The 25,899-nt window shown below is 43.6% G+C and overlaps 1 protein-coding gene and 1 long non-coding RNA gene across 8 annotated transcripts in view; one reads left to right on the top strand and one right to left on the bottom strand.

Annotated features, from left to right (window-relative positions):
* LOC135915983 (melatonin receptor type 1B-like) overlaps positions 1 to 25,899 on the bottom strand; it is a 264,138-nt gene that overhangs the window by 160,009 nt on the left and 78,230 nt on the right. The window lies entirely within an intron of this gene.
* Positions 1 to 25,899, top strand: part of LOC135915988 (uncharacterized) — an 85,286-nt gene that overhangs the window by 52,879 nt on the left and 6,508 nt on the right. The window contains exon 2 of the long non-coding RNA XR_010568799.1: positions 16,721 to 16,996. This is a non-coding gene — a long non-coding RNA (uncharacterized lncRNA). The remainder of the gene's footprint in view (positions 1 to 16,720; positions 16,997 to 25,899) is intronic.

Genomic DNA, 25,899 nt, shown 5'->3' with positions numbered 1-25,899 from the left:
AAGCATCTAGTTTCGCAATTGCGGCGTTGCAGCTCGCGGGAGACGGGCTAGTCAATACATCACCTCGCGCCTGCTGTTTTTTCCGAGAGCGGCGGGCACACTCGAGGCAGCGCAACCACAAACGAGACCGCAGCAGCCTAATACGGTTTTCCAATTTCCGCAGCTTGAGTGCAAACAAAGGGAAAACAAAAACATATTGCGTCATGCCGGCAATACGTGCTCCGTATTGGAAGATACAACTAAACGACAAAAATGAATTAGGATACAGACGTAGTCAAGGAATGCGAACGCATTTGAATACGAGCACCCTCAAGGAAAGTCCACGCACTTGGACGCACCGTTCCCTGTTGTTTCTACATACATACATACATACATACATACATACATACATACATACATACATACATACATACATACATACATACATACATACATACATACATACATACATAGATAGATAGATAGATAGATAGATAGATAGATAGATAGATAGATAGATAGATAGATAGATAGATAGATAGATAGATAGATAGATAGATAGATAGATAGATAGATAGATAGATAGATAGATAGATAGATAGATAGATAGATAGATAGATAGATAGATAGATAGATAGATAGATAGATAGATAGATAGATAGATAGATAGATAGATAGATAGATAGATAGATAGATAGATAGATAGATAGATAGATAGATAGATAGATAGATAGATAGATAGATAGATTCGCATGTGTTTGGCTACATGCTGTCGATGCTTCAATGTGGTTTTCCTTTTTCCGTATGTCTACACATTCCCACTGAGCTCTGGCTGACGTCGCTAGGTACCGTACCACTACCCCCGCTCAGCAACTACGTCTGCAGCGAAATCATGCTTAGCGACATCAAAATTCGCTTAACAGGGTTCACGAATTGGATCTTTTGTTCTGATAAGTGCGCCATCCTTTTTCTCTCTTTTTTCCTCTTCCCAGCCCCGGTCGATAGAAAGCAGAATCTGGGCGCACGGGGATGCGTATGGTGCAGACCCGCTCCATTATTGCTAAACACTGAGTTGATAGAACCTGTAAAGAACTTCTGCGCACGAATTTGTGAAACACCTTTTCAATGTGGTCTTTGTTAGGTGTACTACATTGTGACCGCCATTACAGAAACGCTTTCATGGCCAATAAAAAGGAACTCAGTGTCTGAAAAAAACTAACAGGTATTCTTGCACTGATTATGTTTCTGAAATTCCTCCGTTACTGGAATTACATACACTATACGAACGTTGGTAGCTGGGTAGACGAATTTCTTCTTTTTTGTTCTTCCAAGTCACTTCAATATCAGTAACACGTCCTATCTTGTTTCACGGCAAATTAGAACAGTAAAATCAATGTACGCACGTTCGCAATTTCACAATCTTGATGTGTTTGCTTAACCCTCTTTCTTTTTTTTTCTTTCTTTCTCGAGTGACGAAAGAAAGAAATTGCTTATATTCTCTGCTTTAGATTTTAGTAGCGTTGAAACTTTGGGAAACCGTGTGAAATACTATTATTGAAATACATGAATGAATTTGATCATATCGCAAGAAGCCAACAAACAATGACACCAAGGAAAACATAGGGGAAATTACTTGTAGTTACTAATAGAATTAAATAAATGATAAGTTAATGGAAATGAAAGTGGATGAATAAACCTCCCGCCGGTGGGGAACGATCCCACGTCTCCGCATTACGCGTGCGATGATCTGCCAATTGAGCAACCGCGGCGCCGTTTTCCCATCCACTTTCTTGGATATTTATGTTTTATGATTTATGGTCTATTGGCCAGTTGCGTTCACCCCCCCCCCCCAAAAAAAAAAGATCACGTACTCGTGAGGCCTGCGGTTTAAAGGATGTTCCACATCCGCCGCCAAGGTTTGTGAGTGGTGGCGCTGGCTAACACTTCCAGTGTTAGCTCTAGTAGTAAAACATATTAATACCCAAACAAGTGGTCAAACCTATGTGAAAGTTTGCAAGGCTCACCCCGGTACGCTTATGGCCGACAGTATCTGCAGATAAGTATTTAAAAATATATTGTAAAAGCCACAGAATGCCTGCATATAGAAAATATTTTTTTCGGTGATAATTTTGGGGTGTACTTCATTGCAAATCAAAGTACTTCCCAATGAATAGAAAAAAAAAGAAAAGATAGAGCAATGAAAACGCTAAGTTAAATTTAGGAAGTCGTAATTTCGTGATGCCCGTATCTCAACATTTGGCTGGGACAACGCGAACGTAACTATAACACCTCGAACCTTTCACACGAGGGATATACCAGTTTGTTGGCTCGTGCACGATTTATTAACATTCAAATACATTAACACACTGCAACTGCAGTAGCATACAGTTACCGTAACTTATTCTATCGGGCAAATTGAATGGTGCAGTTTGTCACTGACGCACCCTCTCAGGTCATATGTGAACCATGTGCAGCTACATTACATCGGAGCCTTTGAACCCTGCTAAGACTGGGCAATTCGCTAATTTAGTGTCGTGTTGAGAAAGTGCTCATCGTTTTTATTGCTTGTCAGTTTTGGCAGCTTCGTGATGTACGGCAAAACAAGGCGTCATTCGGAATTTGGGGTCGTTAACGTTGCTCTTTTATTATAAAAAAGCCACATTAGGAAAGTTCCTCGACAGCAATGCCATGGAGCCAACTTGCCGTTTTTTTTCCATACGTCGTAACACACACACACACACACACACACACACACACACACACACACACATATATATATATATATATATATATATATATATATATATATATATATATATATATATATATATATATATATATATATATATATATATATATATATATATATATATATATATATATATCGCGATGCCAGTATCTCAACATATGGCTGCGACAACGCGAACGTAACTTCACCTATACGAACGCCACCTATAGCGCAGCCGTTGCGCTATATATATATATATATATATATATATATATATATATATATATATATATATATATATATATATATATATATATATATATATATATATATATATATATATATATATATATATATATATATAGCGCACCCGCCGCGGTTGCTCAGTGGCTATGGTGTTAGGCTGCTGAGCACGCGGTCGCGGGATCGAATCCCGGCCACGGCGGCCGCATTTCGATGGGGGCGAAATGCGAAAACACCCGTGTACTTAGCTTTAGGTGCACGTTAAAGAACCCCAGGTGGTCGAAATTTCCGGAGTCCTCCACTACGGCGTGCCTCATAATCAGAAAGTGGTTTTGGCACGTAAAACCCCATAAAAAAAAAAAAATATAGCGCAACGGCTGCGTCCAGTCCCGGCGATGTTCGAACGTCGGCTCGCGATGGCCGTTCGCGTGGCTGTCTTCTTCGTCGGTGGCGGCGCGGCTGCTGGCGATGCCCGCTGCGGCGCTTTTTTGTGCCCTCTTTCCGTTATTCCTTCTTTTTTTACGCTTGACTAATAGCGTCCCCTAACTTTTTTGAGTCTCCTACTTCTAGAGCTCATTTAATAACGGCAGAGCTACAATATTAACAGCAATCCTTATCGCAGCAAATTTTCAGTCCGTATTTCTCTATATACTGGTGCCCGGCACAAAGTTTCTAGCAAAGAGCTATGCTTAAGGTACTGGCTGACTTCGATTCGGCAATTCCGCGTGCGATTGCCATTTGAGCTACCGCGGCGCTGTTTTCCCATCCCCCTTCTTGGGTATTTATGTTTTACTAGTAAACTAACCCTGTGAGTGTTAGTCAGCGCAACCACTCACGACCTTGGCGGCGGATGTGGAACATCCATTCTGCCGCAGGCGTCACGTCTACGTGGATTTTTCTTGTGTGAAGGCAACTGGCAATCGATCACCTCGGTTTCATTCCGTCTCGTTCAGAACAGACTCGTAGTAACTTGCTGTCGTGGGCCTTAGTTGCTGTTCCCTATCGTCTCCATTCTTCTTGCCTCGTGCTCAACGGAGTGGCAGTGAGAGGAAGTGGTGCGTACGTCCAATCAATCGGTCGGTGCTCGAAAAGTAAAGTCACACTGAATACGGCCGTAGTTTGTTGATGAACGGCAAAAGGAACTGAACAGGCTTTTGTTGTTGCCAATATGGAACAACTTCTATTTAGAAGGGTCACAACGAGAACAACATCTTGTTGACTTCGTGGCACCGCTGCTCGAAGCCGGCCTGTCACAGCGCAAAGTAACTTGTCCCTTTGGGCCGACGGCGGTAGTGGTTGCTTGTTTCTGCGAAAAGGCTCGAGCCGAAAGCTGATTGGTTTCCTTCAATGCAACCTTTGTACACTTTGTGCAGTTGTAGCCGAATGGCGCTTTCGTTCTCTGGCGTGATTTAGCCGCTCTGTGAGGAAAATGCGGATGTGTAACGAGAAGCTGATGGGAGAATGGCAAACATTGTCCTATATATATAGTATCAATTTACAGGTGGGCTTTCTACCAGAAACAAACGGACGCCATCTGTTTGTGACAGCAAACCAGTGCTACCTCGATTCATCCCATTAAATTGCACACTTCCTGTCGTGAGTTATCACTTTTCCGCATGCATCGGTACAGTTGCTGCGATAAAAGAGAATAATATTTACTCAGCTGTGTGAGCAGTAAAATTTTCCGGCCTTCTACTGCACATTGAAGAGCTGGAATCACGTATACACAGCAGCAAACATAATTGATATTAACGCGCGCGCACACGTAAACACGCACACACAAAATCAGTCGAAATAAAAGCTTTACCGTGAGCGTAACTTCCGTCCGCTTTCGACGTATTAAAATTTGCCTACCTGTCAATCATGTTGCGCACACCACACGTTCGTATAGTTGAAGGGGCTCCTTATTACAGTATACTTAGCATGCGCTAAGGACGCTGCGAAGTCAAAGATAGCGATCGTTGCGGCAATTTTTCTGGATAAATGAACACTCAGCAGAACCGATTCACCGCGGCCATAATGACGCCTCTGCGTCACACGAATTGGACTGCACAGGTTGAACGACTAAATATCGATGTTTTTCGGTCTTAGACCGAAAGGGGCGGAAACATGTCGAACACGTTGTGATTCACAATGAAAATGGCTTGACTGCAAGCACGCATTACTACAAGTAAGTAGTGATTTTAGGTCGACATGCTTAAGACAAGCTATCACTGCTTTTTCAGTGTCCGTTCCTTTACCCATGCTCGGCGTAAAATATTCATTTACGCGTGGAAGCTTGCCGTTGACTTCGCAGTTTGGCGCGTCTGCAGCTTGAAGTATACCGTGATGCTTCGTCACCTATACGTGTGGCTAAGGTCTTGCATGTACGATGTCTTTTCTTTGTTTACAATTAGGCTGACATGACAGAATTAATCCAAATGCTGTGATGTAACGATGTGATGCAGGCGTGCATGCAATGGATTTTTTCCTCGCCACGTTTGTGCATTTTGCACAGTTGCAAATGACTGCCACCTTCATATTCGCTGGCGTCATCTATTCGCCGGCAAAATACATTACGGGATTTAGTGTTATTTTTCTTGCACGTTCTACACAAGGCTCCAGCTCGGAATTAAGGATTAAGGTCGAAAGTGTAGCAGCTTAGCTGTACCGCAAACATGCCTGCCAGCGCCAGACGCCGTGACATTGGGATTACCACCGATTCTCATTACCGCGCTGAACGCAAACAGAACGTGCATTACTTTGGCGGCGAAGGAATACGCTCTGGGCGTCGTGGCGCAAGGCAACAAACAACATGACTGTGCGCAGATCTGTGCTTGCCCGCGCGAACGTGAAAAAAAAGAAATAATAGTAATCTTTGCAGATTGCCGTCGAGACAGTTTTGCTGTTCTAACCTTTGCGTCTCTTATAATTAGGCCAACCCATGACGCCCTGCGCATAAACTTGCGGGTTGGGCGCTGAATAAAATATCTAAGCTTTGCACAACGTCTCGACCCAGTACTCGGGAAAGGCTCACGCGCATGGTGTGTCCGACACGTGACGCTGTGGATCGCTCGCTGCTCTCCGCTACCCGGTCGGGGTGAGAGGAGGGAGCGCGGTCATGGTCGCGGGCCGGCAAACGGTCGTTCGACCACACGTGGAGTCCACAATTCCACGACCATTACGCAGCTGGATGCGGAGCTATCCAGTGCAAGAGTGACATGTGAAGTTACCTTCCCTATTCTGGCAGACCGCTTCCACCACCTGTTGAGCGAGTCGGAATCTGCACTGCCTCGTGGTCCATCTTATCTGTTCCGCTCAGTTTTGTCAACTCCAAATGTCAGGTCGCGGAGGATCAATCTTGAACGCCTGGTGCGAATCCGCGCACCATGCCTAGCCATTTTCGGACACAGTTTCTGCGTTTCTGCGCGTTTCTGCGCGTCCATTTTTCATGGGACGGCGGCGGCCAAAGTGAAGGGCCTCGGCACCCCGTCCCGCGGCTGACCGCAGCCCGGAAGGCAACCCTTCGGTAGCGGAGAGGAAAGCTGCGTGCCGCCGCCCTCACATGCCATCCTGCCTCCTGGCTGCCGGTCTTCCGTTTTGCTCGGTACTCTTGGCGTGTTGTTTTGCTCCTTGGTGGAGTCCATACTGGTAGCCATAGCAACCAAACTGTCGATGTGGGTGCTTCATTTCCTCCTCCCTCTCCTCTCTTTTTTCTCTTCTACCGGAAGTCGCAGCCAGACGACGGAAAGACTGAAAAACAAATCGATCATTTCCGGTGAGTTACTTCTTCTTTTTTCTTTGCCCGCACTGACGTCTGCTTTCGTTCTTTTTAAGGAGGCCTACAGAGCGGAACTTGAGGCCCCCGCGTCCCCTCTCCTGCGCCCACTCTCTTCTCCCGGCCGCGTCAAAAACTAACCGAAACGTAGCGCAACTACACTACTCATCAAGGCGGTCTCGCCTTTCAGGCGTCGAGAGAGTGGGCCACAGGTCTTGAGCTGGGGCCCGCTTGTATCGTTTGAGCTGTTGGACGCTGCTATCGTCGATCCGCATTCTTATTGTCTTACATGTACAGCAGGGAACGCACGGTCTTAGATGAGGGAAACGCTTTCCGCCGACCGCTGCTACCTCAGGCCTCGTCTACGTAGGCGCTTGTCTTGGGTGCGTAATCAGATTATTAGGCATTAAAATATTGCCCTTTAAGCGCCAAAAATAGGCAGCCAAAACAGTGTTTTAGGCGTCCAAAATGTAAGCATCATAAACTTTAGCAAAAGATGCGAATTATTTCAAACGAAGACGTGCGCCACCTATATCTACGACAGCAAAAGCAAAAATTTGCGTATTTGTCATCGTACAAAGGCGACAAAAGTAAAACATAGTTCACATTCATGTTCAATGGCCACTGTCGCTTGCTCGAAACGTCGCATTAGTGAAACAGAAATGAATAATAATGCTTCAACTGTTTCGAAACATTGCTTGAAAGAAACGCTATTTTATGTCTAGCTGGTGCAAATAAATTGCGACACAGCCAAAGCATACACAAACAATAAGCGCCCGAGAGACGACTGTCTATTAGGAAATTAACATAGTCTCGCACAAGGATTATGAGGTGCAACTGTGACAATTTTCTCGCATAAAAAAAAACAATGAATAATTCGAACTGTTCAGCTTACACGTTCCAACGCTGCCGAATATACTCTCACACATTTGAAAATGATTTTTGAAACGGTGTTTTGTAGGTGATGAGACTTTGAATGAAAAAGCATAGTTTAGGGCACATCGTTCGTGTGCTTTTTCAGGCGTATGGAAATGGAGCTGCACAATGATGTTTCGCACTTAGGTCTTCAATACTGGGGTGATGCCTAACAGAAACGTATCGGATGCTCAAATGTACCGTTAAAAATAGACTTGGATTTGAGTATTCTTCTAGAAATGAGGATGCGACTGCCCATATTTGCAGAAATCTGCATGGAAAGCACGCGATACATAGCCTAAAGTTCGCTATGAAGATTGCGGAAACAATAGAAGACCCGCACCATCTCGAGATTTTCGGATACAACGTTGTGCCATTTGTCGGTGAGAACAAGCTTGTACGCCGAGGAGGAACGCTCGATGTCGGCAAATGTTATTAAAGCGTAGTTGTACTTGAAAAACTTCGATGGCCCAACCGACCCCGATATCCTGGAGGACACACCGCGGCAAGAACTCCAGATGTGTCTTTGATGGCAGAAAATTTCACGCTCTTCTCGAAAACCGATTGTCACTTCGCACGTACCTTTTTGGCTACTTGTCTTTAAGAAACCGCGCCTGTTTGTTGTTGTGCTTCCAGAATTCGCGCTATGTTCCTCGTTAGAGTTTCACCAGAAGTTTCAAGTTTCTTCGTATTGTTTGCAAGGAACGTGAAGTTGGCGCAGTAGTATACCAGGCTTCCTTTGAGGATATCCTTTTGAGGCGCCTTTTTCACTGAGGCACTCTCGTCACCTCAAAAGCCGTTGATCATTGCCTTCATGTGAGTAAAGTACCAGTAGTAATATTCAAGAGCTTCTAGCTACGTTCTCCTACGTGTGACGATAGGATCTGGCGGATGGTACATTCGACGGTGCCTCCTCCTTAAACGTGCGCACGCCAGAGGGCGCCTTCAGGAAGACGGCTTTGCATGAATCAATAAGCTTGTTAACGTCCTTAAAGTGCTTCCTCAGTTCTTCACAAATGCGGTGAAGCGCATGCACCATCTGAGGGTATAAGGTCTTGAGCGTGATGAGCAGCCTTATGTATGTAGGCTGCGGCGTCTGTGCAGATTAACAGAACCTTAGCGTCTTCGACTCCGGTAGGGTACAGAACTTTGACGGTACAAAGTATGTAATTTGTTCCCACTAGAAAAGACCTTGGCTTCTTGTCTTCTGCGAGAGCGAGAGAGAGAGAGAGAGAGTAAACTTTATAAAAGAGAGAACACGAGCGTAGGTTCTTCCGCTCTGCAGTTGGTGGCCCCCTCAGTCCAGGAGTTCAGCGGCCTTGGCTGCCCTTCTCGCTCGGTTGAGCAGGTTGAGCTAGTCCGTCAAGTCTGAGCTGGACAGCGCTGCCTCCCATTGCCGTGTGGTGAGGTGTGTTATGGGTGTGAGCTGTGGTGCGCTTGCGCAAGCCCATACCATGTGGAAAAGCGTTCAGCATTGATTTATAAGAATGCAGCGCAGGGTTTGTGGCGTGGTAGAGACTCAAGTGAGGATATGTGTTTGTTTGGAGTTTTCAAGCAACGTGCTGCTGATGCTCACCGGATCATTGGTCTTCACTGGTAACGTCAACGTGCATCACCAGCTATGAACCACCAAGATTGACGGCAGCCTAACGTATCGACGGAGCACTTGCTTTGACTTGACTGATTTCCAAGCACTTTGCTGCGTGCACAGACAGTGTTCCCTCTATCCCGCTTCCCTCTTTCTGCTCCCCCTTTCCCTTCCCCCAGTGTAGGGTAGCAAGCCGGACGCTTGTCTGGTTGACCTCCCTGCCTTTTCTCTCTTTGCTCTCTCTCTCTCTCTCTCTCTCTCTCTCTCTCTCTCTCTCTCTCTCAAGCTTCCCAGCTAGAAAGTGAGCGACAATGCGCCCGTCATGTTCACTGTCTAGTCTACGGAAACTCAAAAGCAGGAGCCGCCGAGTGTTTTCAGATTCTCCCTAATGTTTCGCCACACGTATGCTGGAGGTAGTTTTTCCGCTATGTAGACTCAGACGTCACGCTATGGTTGCAATATTTCTGTAGGAATTGTTTCATGGCAGTGTAAGTCAAAGCGGACATTGTTCCTTCTATCCCCCTAGAAGGCTGTTGTCAAAAACGACTTTTTGAATGTTGAGGACTTGTCGCGTGTTGTCGTGCTGTCTTGTTGAGAACATTTGCCACGTGACCTTCCGTGTTCTCAAGCTGCATCAGATGCTCCTTCTCGAAAGGAATCTGCGCAACAGCGTTAAGATTTCTTAAATACGAAGCCGATATATTCACTATGATACCAACAAGCATGCTAAAGTGGATCATAACACCCACGGATAAGTGCTTGAATCTCCCTTCCGCCTACTATTAGATGGCACTTGAGCACAGGGCTTCCACGCGTGTTATACGATCACAAGATGCTGCAAGCGGAAGGAGCAGGTCACCGTCCACGGACGTAATATTCAGTCGACGCGGCACCCGCACTACGTGCGATGTCAATGAGGGCAATTCCACGATGGCAAGAACAAAGAACAAAAGTAACTTGGCATCTGGTAGCAGAATCAAGAAGCTTGGAATGGCGGTCATTCTTGCTAGTATCGCCATGTATTTAACCATGAAGCTACAAGGCGAGCGTTGTTTTAACTAATGTTTAGTACACAAACTAGACATGTTCTGTGCATCAGCGCTATCGTTTCTTTTTTATCTTTCATCATTATTGCGGCTTGAAGTGGCGTTTGGACCAGGAATCCACCAAGCTCATCGACGAGTCCGTCCGGCAGTAGAAATGAAGGAAAAAGCGTTTATTTTACATTATTTACATTGGCTCCAGATACGGAAGCCCACTCCATGCAGGAGCTTATTAAACGTCTGAGTTCACATCTGGACACGTCAGCCTCTTTCTGCACAGAAGGTCTCCGCTTTAAATACCGCCGTCTTCCCTAGGCGCCTAGGCTAGGGAATCTGATGGCTCTGTCCCGGCCAATCACAATCGCATTGTTCCGCAGCACTCCACTTCCGATGACAGTCCACCTCCGATGGCACTCTACCTCCGATAGCACTCCCCCTCCGCACTCCACCTCCGATGCGCGCAACAATCTGGGAATCCAAGGTCAGCGCCGTACTTCGGTAGCCATCGACCTGGGCCCCTTTCATCCATTAGTTCAGCTTCTCAGATAGGGTAGAGAGGCCTTTTGTGGACCCGTCACCAGTCGGCGTCAATGACTTCTGGATAGGCGCTGATGGATGGATGGGTGGGGCTGCCTCGTGGCAAACGTCTAAGTAATGCCCTTAGCCGTGTTGAGAAGTAACAGTATCAATCAGTCGACCAGTTGTTTATTCGCTCAACGAATGACTCGATTTTCACTTTACGCTGCACCAGAGACGAAACATAGAACTGTGATTCGCTACTGCAAGGTTCCTAACATACTCATTCCAAATTCCAAAAGTTGGAAGTTGAGAACTCTATGCAAAGCCAGCATACAAAATGAGCAGCGTTATAGCAAGAACAGGAATCCCAAGAGCGTTGTGTGAACTTTTCGAAGCAACGCAGCTGCATCCTTGCGTTTCTTACCACACGGAACAATGTGAACGAAAAGCAACAGCAGCGAATTCCGTGACATTGCATTCCGACCGCGCCGCCAGACAACGTAGCGCAGTGTTTTGGATGACAGTAATGAAACGCGCGCGCCATGTGGCGAACGTCGGCTCGCCTTTTTGCCGCACTTTTGGCAGAACACGGTTTCTCCATCTGCAGTGTAGCACGGTAAGTTTAGTGTCCACTGCCGAATCAACACACCCTTAGGTGTCTTTCTTTTCAGCATGGCTGAGAAGTCCAGAGCAGCGTCGTGTTTGAATTTCAACCCGACTAAGTTCAGAACTGTGAATATTGTTAGGTAACATCAATAGGAATTTGAAACTACAGTCTAAAGCGAAACTGAATGCTACATATTATTTATAGAGGCGCCAATGTTAAAAATATTCATTTTTAGGCCCTAATAAAATTAGGCATATAAAGGTATGAAAAAAATGGGTACTAAACGTTTTCTTGACACTCCATTAATGCTCATATATTGAAAAGGGTTGGTAGTGACGCAAGGAACAAAATAGACATTTGCCTAAAATCTGGTCTCTAATGATGATGACGATTATTTTTATTGTCATCTTCAACAGTCACTAGTCAAACAGTCACAGTCAAATAGTTAACTATCCTGCTTGAGCTGACCAGGGGCGGCTTGCACGAACATTTAATAACGAAAATAATAACGAATTTAAGAACGCGTTTTTAAATGTTGCATAGGCAACGCCTAGTCCGCACAAGAACGCGTTTTCGAAAATATTGCTAAACGAAAATGCACGAAGGCGTTATACAGCTGTTAAACGCTATGTTTCCCATTATCCAGAGAGAACTGTATGCGACACCAAGCTCATATTCAGTAGAAGTAGGGGCGATATTGGCGGACAGCTGTGGGGAAAGTGTAACGTTTATAGCTTGATTACGAGTTCTGTAAATAATTACTGAAGCATCGTTTCGTATTTTAGTGCGTCATACGAGGTTAATAGAAAGTTTACCCGGTGTCCTCTGTGTACTAAATAAGCTACCTTTATATTTATATAAGTATTATATTATATTTAATGGAAATAAGGGGCATGGTATGGTGATGTGCATGCGAAGCTTATATTGTGTGGCTTAATTACGGCCATTGCAGTACACTGAGTACGGAAGTACTCCGGAGAATTCTGGGTGTCCTTTACGAACGGTACAGAATTTAGCCCATAGCTCCGTGAAAACTATAACACTCACTGAGATCAAATCTTGTAAAAAAACGTGGGGAACACTATGGCCTATGAGCTTGCGAAGGTAAATATGAAAGGCGCATGACTTACTTCTACCTAAATTAAGCAAACTCAATGTAGACACCAAGGTATTCCACTGGATTAAAGATTTTCTTTCTGACCGCACCCAGTATGTGACTGCTCACAACTGTTCGTCCAATCCTGTCTCATCCGGTGTCCCATAAGGATGTGTGTTGGCACACTCGCTCTTTCTCATTTACGTTAACGACCTCCCCGACTGTATCACGTTTTCATCAATAAATCTTTTTGTCCACGATTGCGTCCTCTATATAAAATCTAGCACAGCCCTCTGATTAGCAGAAACTTCAAGATCTTAACCATCAGTCCTTATGGTGAAATAAATGGCTGATGTGGATAAACATCAAGAAGTGTAAAAGCATGCGAATATCTCGGCAGGGTCACACTATTAGTAGCGCGTTTTTTTCTTGACGGTATCCTACCATATCCGGTGACCTCTTACAAGTACCTCGGCATCCCCATCAGTTGGGATCTTGGCGCAAACATGTTGACTATATTACTAACAACGCAAACTGTACGCTTGGTCACTTACAACGTAATTTTTTCCAATAACCTTCGTTACTAAAACTACATCTATATAAAACGCTTGTTCGCCCTAAATTAGATTACGCATGCGCTATCTGGGAACCCAAAAGCACTACACTTTCAGCAAATACTGAGTCCGTCCAGAATCGCGCAGCTCGTTTCATTCTATCAAATTACTCTTGGCATGCCACCGTATCATCAATGAAAGCAACATTTGCCTTACCAGAACTATCATTGCGCCGTAAATGCTATCGCCTTTCTTTGTTCCTAAAAATCTATCACTATAACCCGATTCTAAAAGACGTTCTTTTTTCCGCTCCCGTCTATGTGTCGTAGGGTCCAGATCATAACTACAACGTTGGTGTGCCATCTTAACGGAATAATACCTGCAGCAAATTTTTCTTACCGAGACTAGCATAGAATGGAACAACCTTCCCGCTTCCATCGCCGCCATCACCGACACCGCCAACTTCAATATATCCATTCATAAAGCCGTTTTCTAACATGTTTTCCTTACTTGCTATAATTGTTTTTTTTTCCTTTTACTGTGCAAAGAATTGTCATTTACCATTCCTTCCTGTAATGCCCTCGAGCCTTGAAAGTGTGTTAAAATATTTATTTATTTATTTATTTATTTTAATTTATTTATTACGACTCTTGTAAAAGATCCTCGAGTAGATGCTCGAAAGCATTATACGGTGGTTAAATAGTCACGCAGTCAGTAGCGGGCATTTGGCATGATTTCATCATCATCATCATCATCATCATCATCATCATCATCTTATTTTATGTCCACTGCAGGACGAAGACCTCTCCCTGCGATCTTCAATTACCCCTGTCCTACGCCAACCGATTCTAACTAGCACCCGCAATTTCCTATTTTCGTCGCACCACCTTGTCTTCTGCCGTCCTCTACTGCGATTCCCTTCTCTTGGTACTCACTGTGTCACCCTGATGGTCCAACGGTTATCTAATCTGCGTGTTACATGACCTGCTCAGCGCCATTCATTTCTCTTAATGTCAATTAGAATATCGTCTATGCCCGTTTGTTGTCTGATCCAAACCGCTCTCTTTCTGTCTCTTAAAGTTATGCCTAGCATTCTTCGTTCCATCGCTCTTTGCGAGGTCCTTAACTTGATCTCAAGATGCTTTGTGAGTCTCCAAGTCTCTGCCCCATATGTTAGCACCGGTAAAATGCACCGACTGTATACCTTTCTTTTCTATGATAACGGTGAGCTTCCAGTAAGGAACTCATGAAGTCTGCCGTATGCGATCCAACCCAGTTTTATTCTTCTGTGAATTTCCTTATCATAGTCAGGGTTCCCTGTGATTAGTTGACCAAGGTAAACTTACTCCTTCACAGACTCTAGAGGTTGACCTACGATCCTGAACTCTTGTTCCCTTGCTCGGATATTCATCGTTATCTTTGTCTTCTGGATATTAATCTTCAACCCCACTTTTACACTGTCCTTGTTAAGGTGCTCAATCATTTGTTGCAACTCGTCTGCAGTGTTGCTCAATAGAACAACGTCACCGGCAAACCAACGGTTGCTGAGGTATTCGCCGTCGATCCTTACTCCCAAACCTTCCCAGTTTAAAAGCTTGAATACTTCTTCCAAGCACGCAGTGAATAGCATTGGAGAGATTGTGTCTCCTTGTTTGACACCTTTCTTTATAGGTATATTCCTACTTGCGTAGAATTAAGGTAGCTGTGGAATCTCTGTAGATATTTTCCAATATATTTACGTAAGCGGCCTCTACTCCTTGATTACGCAATGCCTCTATAACTGCTGGCATTTCTACTGAATCAAATGCTTTTTCGTAATCTATGAAAGCCATATAGAGAGGCTTATTGTACTCTGCGGATTTCTCGATAACCTGATTAATGACATGGATGTGATCCATTGTACAGTATCCCTTCCTGCCACCGCCTACCGCTCTGTAGTGTACGCGGTTTGTTCGTCCTCGTCTCTATTTCTCTCTATCGCCCCCTTCCGCTCTCTTTCTCTTTTTATCCCCATTCACCCTTTCCCCCGTGCAGGGTAGCCAACCGGAACTGCCTCTGGTTAACCTGCCTTTCTATGCATCCTTTTCTCTTTCTCTGAAGCCAGCCTGTTCCCTTGGTTGACTAAAGCCCAGTGTTGCCATTGTTCTATTGGAGATTATTTTGGTACATATTTTATATAATACTGGGAGTAAGTTAATGGGCCTATAATTTTTCAGTTCTTTAAAGTCTCCTTTTTTTGTGGATTAGTATAATGTTTGCATTCTTCCAGTTTTCTGGGACCCTTGCAGTTGATATACACTCCGTATAGAGAGCCGCCAGTTTTCCAAGCATTATGTCTCCTCCATCTTTCATTAAATCGACTGTTATTCCATCTTCTCCTGCCGCTTTCCCCGTTTCATGTCTTGCAAGGTCCTTCTGACTTCATCTTTAGTTATAAGAGCAGTTTCTGTATCCTGTTCATTGTTTCGAATAGAGTACTCCTGAGTCCTCTGGGTACTGTAGAGGTCAGTATAGAATTCTTCCGCTGCTTTTATTATAGCTTCGAGATTGCGGATGATATTACCCTGCTTATCTTTCAGTGCATACATCTTGGTTTGTCCTATGCCAAGTTTCCTTCCCACTGATTTCAGGCTGCGTCCATTTTTTACGGCTTCTTCAGTCTTTTTCATGTTGTAATTTCCAATATCACTTATTTCCGCCTCGTTGATCAGTTTTGACAGTTCCGTGAATTCTGTCTTATCTCTTGAGTTGGTCACTTTCATTCTTTGTCGTTTCTCTATTTGGTCCTTTGTTACTTGGGAGAGCTTGCCTACTGACTGCCTTGATGCCTTGCCTCCCACTTCAATCACTGCCTCTGAAGTCCAGCCTAGTTACAGTTTCATTTATTACCTCTATGTCATCATCATCATCTCTCTGTTCTAAGGCTGCATATTTGTTTGCAAGTACGAGCCTAAATTTGTCTGCCTTTACCCTTACTGCCTCTAAGTTGACCTGTTTCTTCTTGACCAATTTTACTCTTTCTTTGTTCAAATTGAGGTGAATCCTAGCCCTCACTAACTTATGATCACTGCACTTTACCCTACCTATCACTTCTACATCCTGCACTATGCTGGGATTGGCAGAAAGTATGAAATCAATTTCATTTCTTGTTTCACCATTAGGGCTTTTTCAGGTCCACTTTCTGTTGCTACGTTTCCTAAAAAAGATGTTCATTATTCTCAGTTTATTTATTTCTGCGAATTCTACCAGCATCTCTCCTCTAGCATTTATAGAATCGACGCCGTAGTTGCCAATTGCCTGTTCACCCGCCTGCTTTTTTCCCACTTTTGAATTGAAGTCACCCATTACTACTGTATACCGAGTTTGCACTTTTCTCATCGCTAATTCAACATCTTCATAAAACTGATCTACTTCCTCATCGTTGTGAGTGGATGTTGGAGCTTAGGCTTGTACTACCTTTAATCTATACCTGTTATTAAGTTTGATTACGACTACCGCTGCCCTCTCATTAATGCTGTAGAATTCGTCAATGTTGCCCGCTATGTCCCTATGGATTAGGAATCCTACCCCGTATTGCTTCTTATCAGGGAGACCTCTATAGTAGAGGACATGGCCGTTATTTAGCAATATATAAGCCTCACCAGTTCTTCTAATCTCACTAAGGCCGATTTAACCGTCACTTTTGCTGCAGGAACCCTTCTTTAGTGCAAGTGTACTCTTGTGCGTCAGCACGGAGCATCACCGCCCAGAGCAGCGGCTGCCTGCCACAACCTCATCATTGCCTCAAGTTCCTGGCGCTTCAGCGGCTGCGCAGGACGGGCCTCCATCACGTGAGCCCTTCAGCATCCAGGAGGCGCTGCATAGGCCGCACCCTGGGCAGCCAGGCTACATAACCACCAAGGAATCGACGCCTCTTCGCAGTCGGTGGCGGGCATTTGGCACGATTTAAGCGTCACTTTTGCTGCAGGTGAGGCGCCAAATTGCACTCTTCTTTGTCAAACCATTGTTTTTTCTTGCCACCGACGGCACTTTTGCTGCATTGCGTATGTCCTGTGCGTGAATCATGACGTCTGAGTCCAATTGTGGGAAATGTATGAACGTGTTGCCTGCTGAAGGGAAACTTTTGATCTGCACAGAATGTGATGTTGGATTTCATTTTGGCAAAAACGGTGCTGGTGTAGCTGAAAATGCCATGTCAGGCAAGGGAGCTGTCAAGCGTGAAACATGGCTTTGCCGGGACTGTTGCTCCCAAAATCGCACGCCAGCCGAGGGTGATGCGGCGCAAAGCTGCCATTCGCTCTCAGAGCTAGCCGCTAAAATTGAAATTCTGCCATTAAAGTACGCTATCAGCTTCCTTGTTCTCAAAGTTGATGAACTTTTGCAACTCAAATCGACTGCAGTAGTTCTTCAACATCGGTTGATTCCGTTCAAGAATCAATTAACTTTCTTTCAACAAAGTATGACGGAGGTCATCGCTACTGCGTGACGAACCGCAGTGAAACAATTGCAAGAAGTTAATGCCTTAAAATCCACTGCATCAAATCAATGAGAAGAACTGGCGAGCCATCGCAAAGAAATAAATGACGTCGAACAATACAGCAGAAAGCCGAACTTAGAAATTCATGGTCTGCCTCAAAAGAAAGGTGAAAAGCTTCTGCCTATCATCTCTGATTTGGCACAAAACTTGAAAGTAAAATACAGGGAATCTGACATCGACGCTATTCATCGCCTTCCTGCCAATTGAGATCGCCTGCCAGTTCTGCTCGTTAGATTCACTTCTGTTTCGCTGAAAGGAACGTGGTGGAGCTGTAGAGGCAATTGAAAGGCACTTGCCGAACAGGACGCGATCCCTCAACTTTATTTTGCAGACAACTTGACCAAACATAACCGAGAACTCTTCTGAGCAGCTCGTCAAAAATGAAAAGAAAAACGGTACAAGTTTGTCTGGGCTAAGCACGGCAAAATTTTCGCCAAGAAATCTGAGGGATCTGAGAAATCTGAGGTCCGCATATTAGAGCATTCTGACCTTGATAAGCTTCTTCAAAAACGAACGATTCCATTGACCTTGACTAATTCCAGAAAATGAACAATGCATTTCATAATAGTGAGAGGTTGAACGACTTCATCAGTTTATCAAGTCAAGGGAGACGGTCCTTCACGGTTTTACACATTAACATCCGCAGTATCCGTAGGCACTGGAACGAATTCATTTGCATCACACAAAATACCGATGCTATCGCTGATGCGTTTGTGCTAACCGAAATTAACATTCATGAAGAAATAATTTCTTTTTTTAAAACAACCCAATTATTCTAGTTTTGCGCTAACGCGTCGCGGCAGTAGGGGGGGTGGTGGTGTCATGGCTTTTTTGCATGAACGATATGTGACGTCATCTGTGCTATCAAGGTTCACCTCAGCCGAATGCCTGGCATTGCATATTTCCTTGCGAGATACAAATATGACCCTACTTGGAATATACAGACTGCCCTTCGAAAATGCAAACGTTTTTGTAAACGAACTGGATGCGTTTTTACTGTCTTTGCTTTCAAGCTCACTCTATTGTCTGGCGGGCGATGTTAACATAAACACTTCCTCGGTCGCGCCCAATTGTTTGCGATTACTTAAATGTGTTAGCTAAATAGGGTTTTTTTTTCGACTATCTGTTCTTGTACAAGAGAATAATACCTTGGAACCAAGCATATGCGCATCATGCATCGATCACATCAACATTAGAGCTCCGTTTTATCATGTTGATTCGGCTTTAATCATGCACAAACTGGCTGATCACTATGTTGTGGGCTGCCATATTTATTTGCCCATGCTTATAAAGGTATCATCCGAACACTTCCAGGTATCAATCCTCGACATATTCAAATTCGATAGTTTGGTTTGTCCCTTCCATAGCACTTATGGAAGGGACAACCGTACAAAATGTTTACACTAAATTTGTTAATGTTCTTGGCGCATTTAAATACAGAGCCCGGAAAACCATAAAAATTAAAAAAACGTAATGCTACTTGCCTTGGCTTACATCGGGAATTCTTAAGGCGATAAAAGAGAAAGATAAACTATGGGAAAAATGTAACAACTCGCCTAACGACAACACTCTGAGGAATTTATACAAAGTTCATAGAAATAGGGTAACTGCGTTACTTCGGTCTGAGAAGCGCTCATATTACAGTAAATCATTTTACGAAAGTATGCAGAACCCCAGAAGAATGTGGTAGACGGTTAATAAAATATTCGGTCGCCATCCAGGCCAACCAGCCGACGATCTTGACAAACATTTTGATGATTTGGAATCTGCCGTTACTGATTTCAATGTTCACTTCGCCAAAGCATCGTCGATTACTCAGCCAGCTCACACTCATGGTTACGATAATGTTATCAGTTCAGAGTCCTCTGCATTCCTTCCCTTCATCACTGCTTGCGATCATCTGCGCAGCATATTATTCAGCTTTAAACAAAAGAAGGCACCTGGTTTTGATGGCATATCTATGTACGAGCTGCAACGTAACTTTCCTGTTCTAAAAAAAATGTACTTTTATTTATGCTGAACGGTTATATTGAACTCGGTTTTCTTCCAGACGAGCTAAAAACTGCAGTTGTTAAACCAATACACAAAAACGGCTCTTTTAAAGAGGTTGACAACTACAGGCCGATTTCAATTTTACCCGCAATTAGACAAATTCTGGAAAAATGCTTATCCAGAGTGATGACTGGCTTGCTGCAAAAAAAAAAACAATTTATTGTCAGCTACTCAATTTGGCTTCGTTCCTGGGAAGGGGACTGTGGTACTCTTGGAACAATTAGCTGATTTAATCTTCTATGCTTTCGATAACAACAAGGTAGTAACGGCTCTTTTCCTGGATGCAAGCAAAGCTTTTGACTCCGTAGTGCACACATTACTTTTTGCGCAAACTACATCTTTTGGGATTTCGGCGGCCTTTTAACAAATTACTAACTATTTTTGTAATCGTTCACACGTAGTCAAGATAGGGGATCACGTTAGTTCGAAGGTTAAGTTCTGGTGTCCCGCAGGGGTCCGTGTTATCTCCAATACTATTTAACGTTTATCTAAATAAACTGTCTAAAGCTATATCCCAATGTCAAATGTTTCAATACGCCGATGACACTGTTCTTCTTGCCACACACTCTGTTTTCATTTCATCACTTGCAATGCTACAAAGTGACATTGTGTCTGTCATGGACTAGTTTTCCAGAAACTATATCACTATTAACAAACAAAAAACAAAACTGGTTTGTTTCCACAATCCACATAGACGAATTGATCCCACTCTCCCAATCTTCCTTCATGGTTCACGATATACCAATTGTCAATGCTCTCCTCTCCTACCATCGCCGAATGTAAAGTACATGGGAATTATCTTCGACTCCGATATGACATGGAATAGTCACCTATCTCTTCTCTGTAATAAACTCCCGGCGTTATCATGTACTACATACAATAGCCGCTTCATCATCCCCTGTTCTCTGCGCAAGATAATCATTCATGCACTTGGTTACAGTATCTTGAGATTCGGTATAACAGTATTTTATCATTGTTCTTTCACATGATGTTCAAAAATAAACTGTATGTTAAAATCACTGCTGCGAAATGTGGCCTATAATGTTAACATTCCTGGTGGTACTTGCTTGTTTTCTGCTTTACAGTTGCCTTTCTTTGATGCATTGTTTTTTCAGACTGCTATTTGCTGTCATTTCTGGAATAGTGATTTCTTGTTTCCTTTTGTGCCCACAAGACCACTTAGGCGTCATCCCATGTTTTGTACACCCCGATGTTGTACGCGATATGGACGTTTTGTGCGAAATTATTATGTTCCCGATACATTTGATTCCGTGTCCACGGAAATTTTTTTCCATTTCATCGAAACGGGCTCTGAAATTGTATTTAAAGGAAAACTCATCTGACGCTGTTTGATGTCTGTTTGTTTTCAGTATTTCTTCATATAGCATAAGACCCCAATTTACTGCCTTCTCTTTTCCTTTTTCTGTTCTTTCTTTTTTCCCTTCACTCCTGTAGTTTATTGCGTCCCTGAAACTAATTGCCGGGTACAGCCCGACAAGCCTCATTAGCTTGGACTGATCCGTTTTGCATCTGGTGCTTTTACGACGAATAAAGCATTTATTATTATTATTATTATTATTATTATTATTATTATTATTATTATTATTATTATTATTATTATTATTATTATTAAACGCATTGTTTCGCAGTATACCGGGAGAACTAAATTTATAATTTGTTGAAAATGGGGGCAATGGTGTCTACCAAACGGGAAAACCGGGAATTCTCAGGGATTTCGAATAGTCTGAAAATACTCAGGGGAAACTCAGAGAATTTGTGCTTCTATCAGGGAAAATTAGTTATAACTTTATGGAAAGGGAGCAAAAGTGGCGGTAATGCTGGCTCGAGTAAAAAAAGGAATCGTAACGAATCTACTCTGACGCCGTGTCTTCGGCTGGAGGAGTTGCCAGTATACAGTCAAAGACCGACTTTCCGGACGCCCGATAATTTTGGACAGCTTCGCGGCACCACCACGTACCCCATAGAGGCAATGTATAAGAGCGTCTGAAATTTCGGACGCAAGAAATCTTCGCCGTCCGATTTTCCGTACTTTTTGCCGTGACCGGAGGTCCGAAATCGCATTATTCAAACAAAACCGCCGCCTCCATTTTGATTACCTCGCCTCCTCGAACGGCGCTCTCGCACGCAGATCTGCTTGCAGCCGCAACCACCACCGCGGCAGCGCTAGGCCTAGCTGCTTCGACGTTTGCTATTAAGCTTCTTGCCGTTCGGTGCCGTGTTTTTCATTGAAAGAATTCGCCACTGTCAGCTATGCGACTCCGCCTTTGCGGTCCTCGCTATTAGCTTCAAAGCTCGGGAAGCACGGCGCGTTGCATAATGCCGGTTCCCGAAAGTCATCTTCGCCTTGAACAGTCGTGTTACGTGGTGAAGCATACGCGAACGTATTGTGATGAAGCATAACAAGCCTGGGAAGGGGCAATCGTTACGGGATGCGGTATGCATTCCTTAAATACACTCGCGTGCACCCGCCATCTCCTCTCACAGTACGATCACGATATGCCTAACAAGTGTACTGGCAAGCCTTCAGGGCTTTTTCGGATGTGCTTGTGGCGATTTGAGCCCTTAAAGACAGTAAAATACATGCATTCATTTTGTCGAACTGCCCGATTTTTCGGATGTTTTCGCGGCCCCTAGGGAGTAGTAAAAATCGTACGTTGACTGTACAACTGACCAAGAGAATAGTTCAACTGGTTCATGAAGCGAACGTGCGTTGAAAGGAGGACGAGAACAGAAAGGACCTGCCCATTGAGGAATTAACGGGAAAGGAAGCGTGCCGCCGCTTCTTTGAAGGAGTTTTCTAGGTATACTTTCTGGCGCAAAATGCATTTCTTGAAAAGGGACGGAAGAAAGGAAGGCAGTGAAGCGCCAGTTGGCCCTTCACTGTCTGTCTTTCTTCTGTCTCTTTTCAAGAAATGTATTTTGCGCCAGAAAGTGTACCTAGGAAATCTAAGCACCAACTTGCTCAAGAAGAAGTCCTTTTGGAATATCTTTGAAGGAGCTTGAGCTAAAAAAAAAAAAAAGTATCGGCTGACGCCGAGATGCAGGTGCCCCTCATCCAAACCAAAATAACCTCTTTCAAGCAGTGAAACGCAACACTGAGGCGTTGTGCGCGGGCTGAGAGTATGTCAGGACAGTTGATGTTTACTTACGAGCTGTTGAGAGAGAACCTCACTTGTGACAAAGTTCGGACATCATACCAATGAGCTTTTAAGCAATTGATAGAAATAACTCATATTTGAAAATATTTGCTTCTGTATGCATCTTTTCATTCGTATTTAGAACGTTCGATTCATTCGCAATAGGTTTTACCATTTTTAAGGTATTTTATTTGCTGAACATTTCACTAGCCCCCCCCCCCCCTTTTTCTGTTTTCTTTTTGAATAAAATAAGCACAACTCTTTATTATAAAAACTGGATTAAGTCGTTTTTTTTTCATTATTTAACATGCTTGCTAGACAGTGACAGTATCGGGCGACACGGTGTTAGCCCGGCTTGTCATAAAACAAGGTTCTGTGTCACTCAGGGAATTTCGCAAAGCCACTCAAGGAAAACCTGAAAACTCATGGAATTTGGAAATGTCAACTTGGTAGACACCCTGGGGGCCATTTTGAGTGTAATGTATGACGAACTTAAACCTTGCTGGCTTCTTTTTTTAATTTACATTAACGATTTACCCAATGACGTTTGTTCTAATATTTACCTTTTCGCAGATGACTGTGTTATCCTCCGTGAAATGTCGGACAAATCTGATCACAAATTCTTACAAGACGATATAAACGCCATCTCTAACTGGTGTGACGTATGGTTAATGCAACTTAACGTAAGTAAATGTAAATGTATGCGTGTAACTCGCAGCCATATTCCTCCACCGAACTATTACCTTAATGATACTCCCCTGGAGGTCGTAACCTCCTATAAATACCTAGGCGTCCACATAACCTCGTCACTTTCCTGGTCGTTGCACATCGACAATGTAATTAACAATACTAATCGCATGCTAGGTTATCTTCGCCGAAACTTTTCTTCTGCTCCTACATCATTAAAATTAATTCTATACAAAACGCTTATTAGGAGTAAAATGGAGTACGCCTCATCCATCTGGGACCCGCACCTCGAAACCCTTACTCAATCACTTGAACTAATCCAAAACAATGCCGTACGTTTCATTCATAGCAATTACAGCCGTACATCAAGCGTAACTGCCATGAAAAACTCTTTGCTGCTTGCTCCTCTCTCAGCCCGGCGTAAGTGCTTTCACCTTGCTTTATTTCATAAACTATATTTCCACAATTCGTACCTACGCGATAATCTAATATCACCTCCTACCTACATTTCCTCTCGCATCGACCATAGCCATAAGGTTGGAATCATTCAGTGCCGCACCAGAACCTGTAACGAATCATTCATTCCTAGGACCTCTCAGGAATGGAACCACCTTCCCGGCGCAGTTGTCGCAATCAAGGACAACTCAAAGTTTCGTTCGGCCTTATCAGACATCATTACTCCCGGATGCAATTAACTAATCACATTTGTTGTTTATTGCTGCTTTGTTTATTTACTTGTATATGTTTTGTTTTTTTGCCCACTCCCCTCTATAATACTTCGGTCTTGAGGGTACAATAAAATAAATAAAAATAAATTATGAGCTCTCCAGATAATTACTGAGCCGTCGCTCTCTTCCTATTTTGATGCGTTGCATATAAGGCGCCCGCGATTTCGTCGGTGAAATAAACGAGTCACTGTTTATATTTCCTGGAAATAGGCGTCAGATTACGGATGAAAGGAAAATCCAAAGTGTTTGTGTGTTAGTCACAGCCTTTGTAGTACATAACTTATGCAAGCGCCCCAGAACGTTGTACATCCGTTTTAAGAATGGGCGTAGAGTTTAGCTAGCTGTACTGCAAAAATAAGATGTCAGCAAGATCAAATTTGATGACGAACAATATGGGGCGGATGCGAATGCGAACAATATGGGGCGGATGCGAATGCGAATGTAAAGATACGTGAGTATGGCCTTCGCTAAATGTATTCCCCAAGCTTGAAAGTGTCGTACGCGGTGTGCGGTTGAATTATGCGGGCCAGTGGAATTGCTAATGCTACTGCTCCAAAGAAACAGCTTCGTTGGAATTTGAGCTGCGATTCTGGAAAGTCGCACAAGCTTGCTTTTCTTTCTTTTATTTATTTTTTTTTTGCTGCATCAAGAACTTTAACTTACTTTTTGTTCAAATTAATTTTATCTGCATTCTTGCGATGGCTGCGCACCTTAGTTAAAATATTACACATTTGTTGAATGCTTTCATTACGTTACTTATTAGGCTTCTATAAATATTTTAGATATAAGCTTAGATTCAGGAAGTATATGTAAAATTGTGTTAGTTACGACCGCTCTCTTTTGCGAAATTCTATTACTATATCTTTTAGAGCCAGACGCCTTCTTTCATTTTTACAAAATTAACGCGTAATGTATGGTCAGTTAGGCGTTAAAGGAGGTATATTCAGTCTTCACGGGAAAATGTGGACGAATTGCGGCGAACTTTTGCGGAGAACCGACAAAATGTTTGTGTCTTGGTTATTTTTCTCTTTTAGATAGCTGCCGACCCCGCAACTACACTGTGATGCCAGAATTCATCGAGCGGGCATGAAATCACTAATTATATCCGCTTTTAAATTGACCTCATAAAAACTCGCAAAATAAATGGAGCGTGGCTTCTGGGCGTAGAGGTTGTTTACAAGACCGTGTTACAGGTCAAGAAAATTGCATTGAGAAAAACGCATTTGATAGCCCTACAGGGCACCATGAAGCCCTGAGAATATACAAATGCCACATTATATATACAACAGTACATGGCGCTTTTTTTGCGTGCGTGCACGTGTTGTGCGTGCGTGTGTGTGTGTGTGCGTGTGTGTGGGGGTGTGTGTGTGTGTGTGTGTTTGTGTGTGTGTGTGTGCGTGTGTGTGCGTGTGTGTGTGCGTTTCTGGTGTGTGTGTGCGCGCGCGCTTTTTTTATAATCAATGCCCGTGCAAAAGAAAGCGGTTCTCAGTAGCTCTAACCCAAACGACCTTCTCTCTCTAAATGTACCGCCCGTTTTTCCTTAAACCGGAGGCACGCGAATGTATATCTTATTCGAACCCGTTTGAACCCGACTAAATCGGTTCACAAAGCTCCGGACCAGTTTTCCAACCGTTATAATCTTTCTCCAGAGTTCAACCGGAACCGAACAGAAAAAAACGTTCAGCAGAGGCATTTGAGACTGCCTACG

This window comes from Dermacentor albipictus, chromosome 1 (assembly GCF_038994185.2).
Source record: "Dermacentor albipictus isolate Rhodes 1998 colony chromosome 1, USDA_Dalb.pri_finalv2, whole genome shotgun sequence".
Lineage (NCBI taxonomy): Eukaryota > Metazoa > Arthropoda > Arachnida > Ixodida > Ixodidae > Dermacentor > Dermacentor albipictus.
Note: the sequence above shows the minus strand (reverse complement) of the source record. Positions and strands in the feature narration are given on the sequence as shown.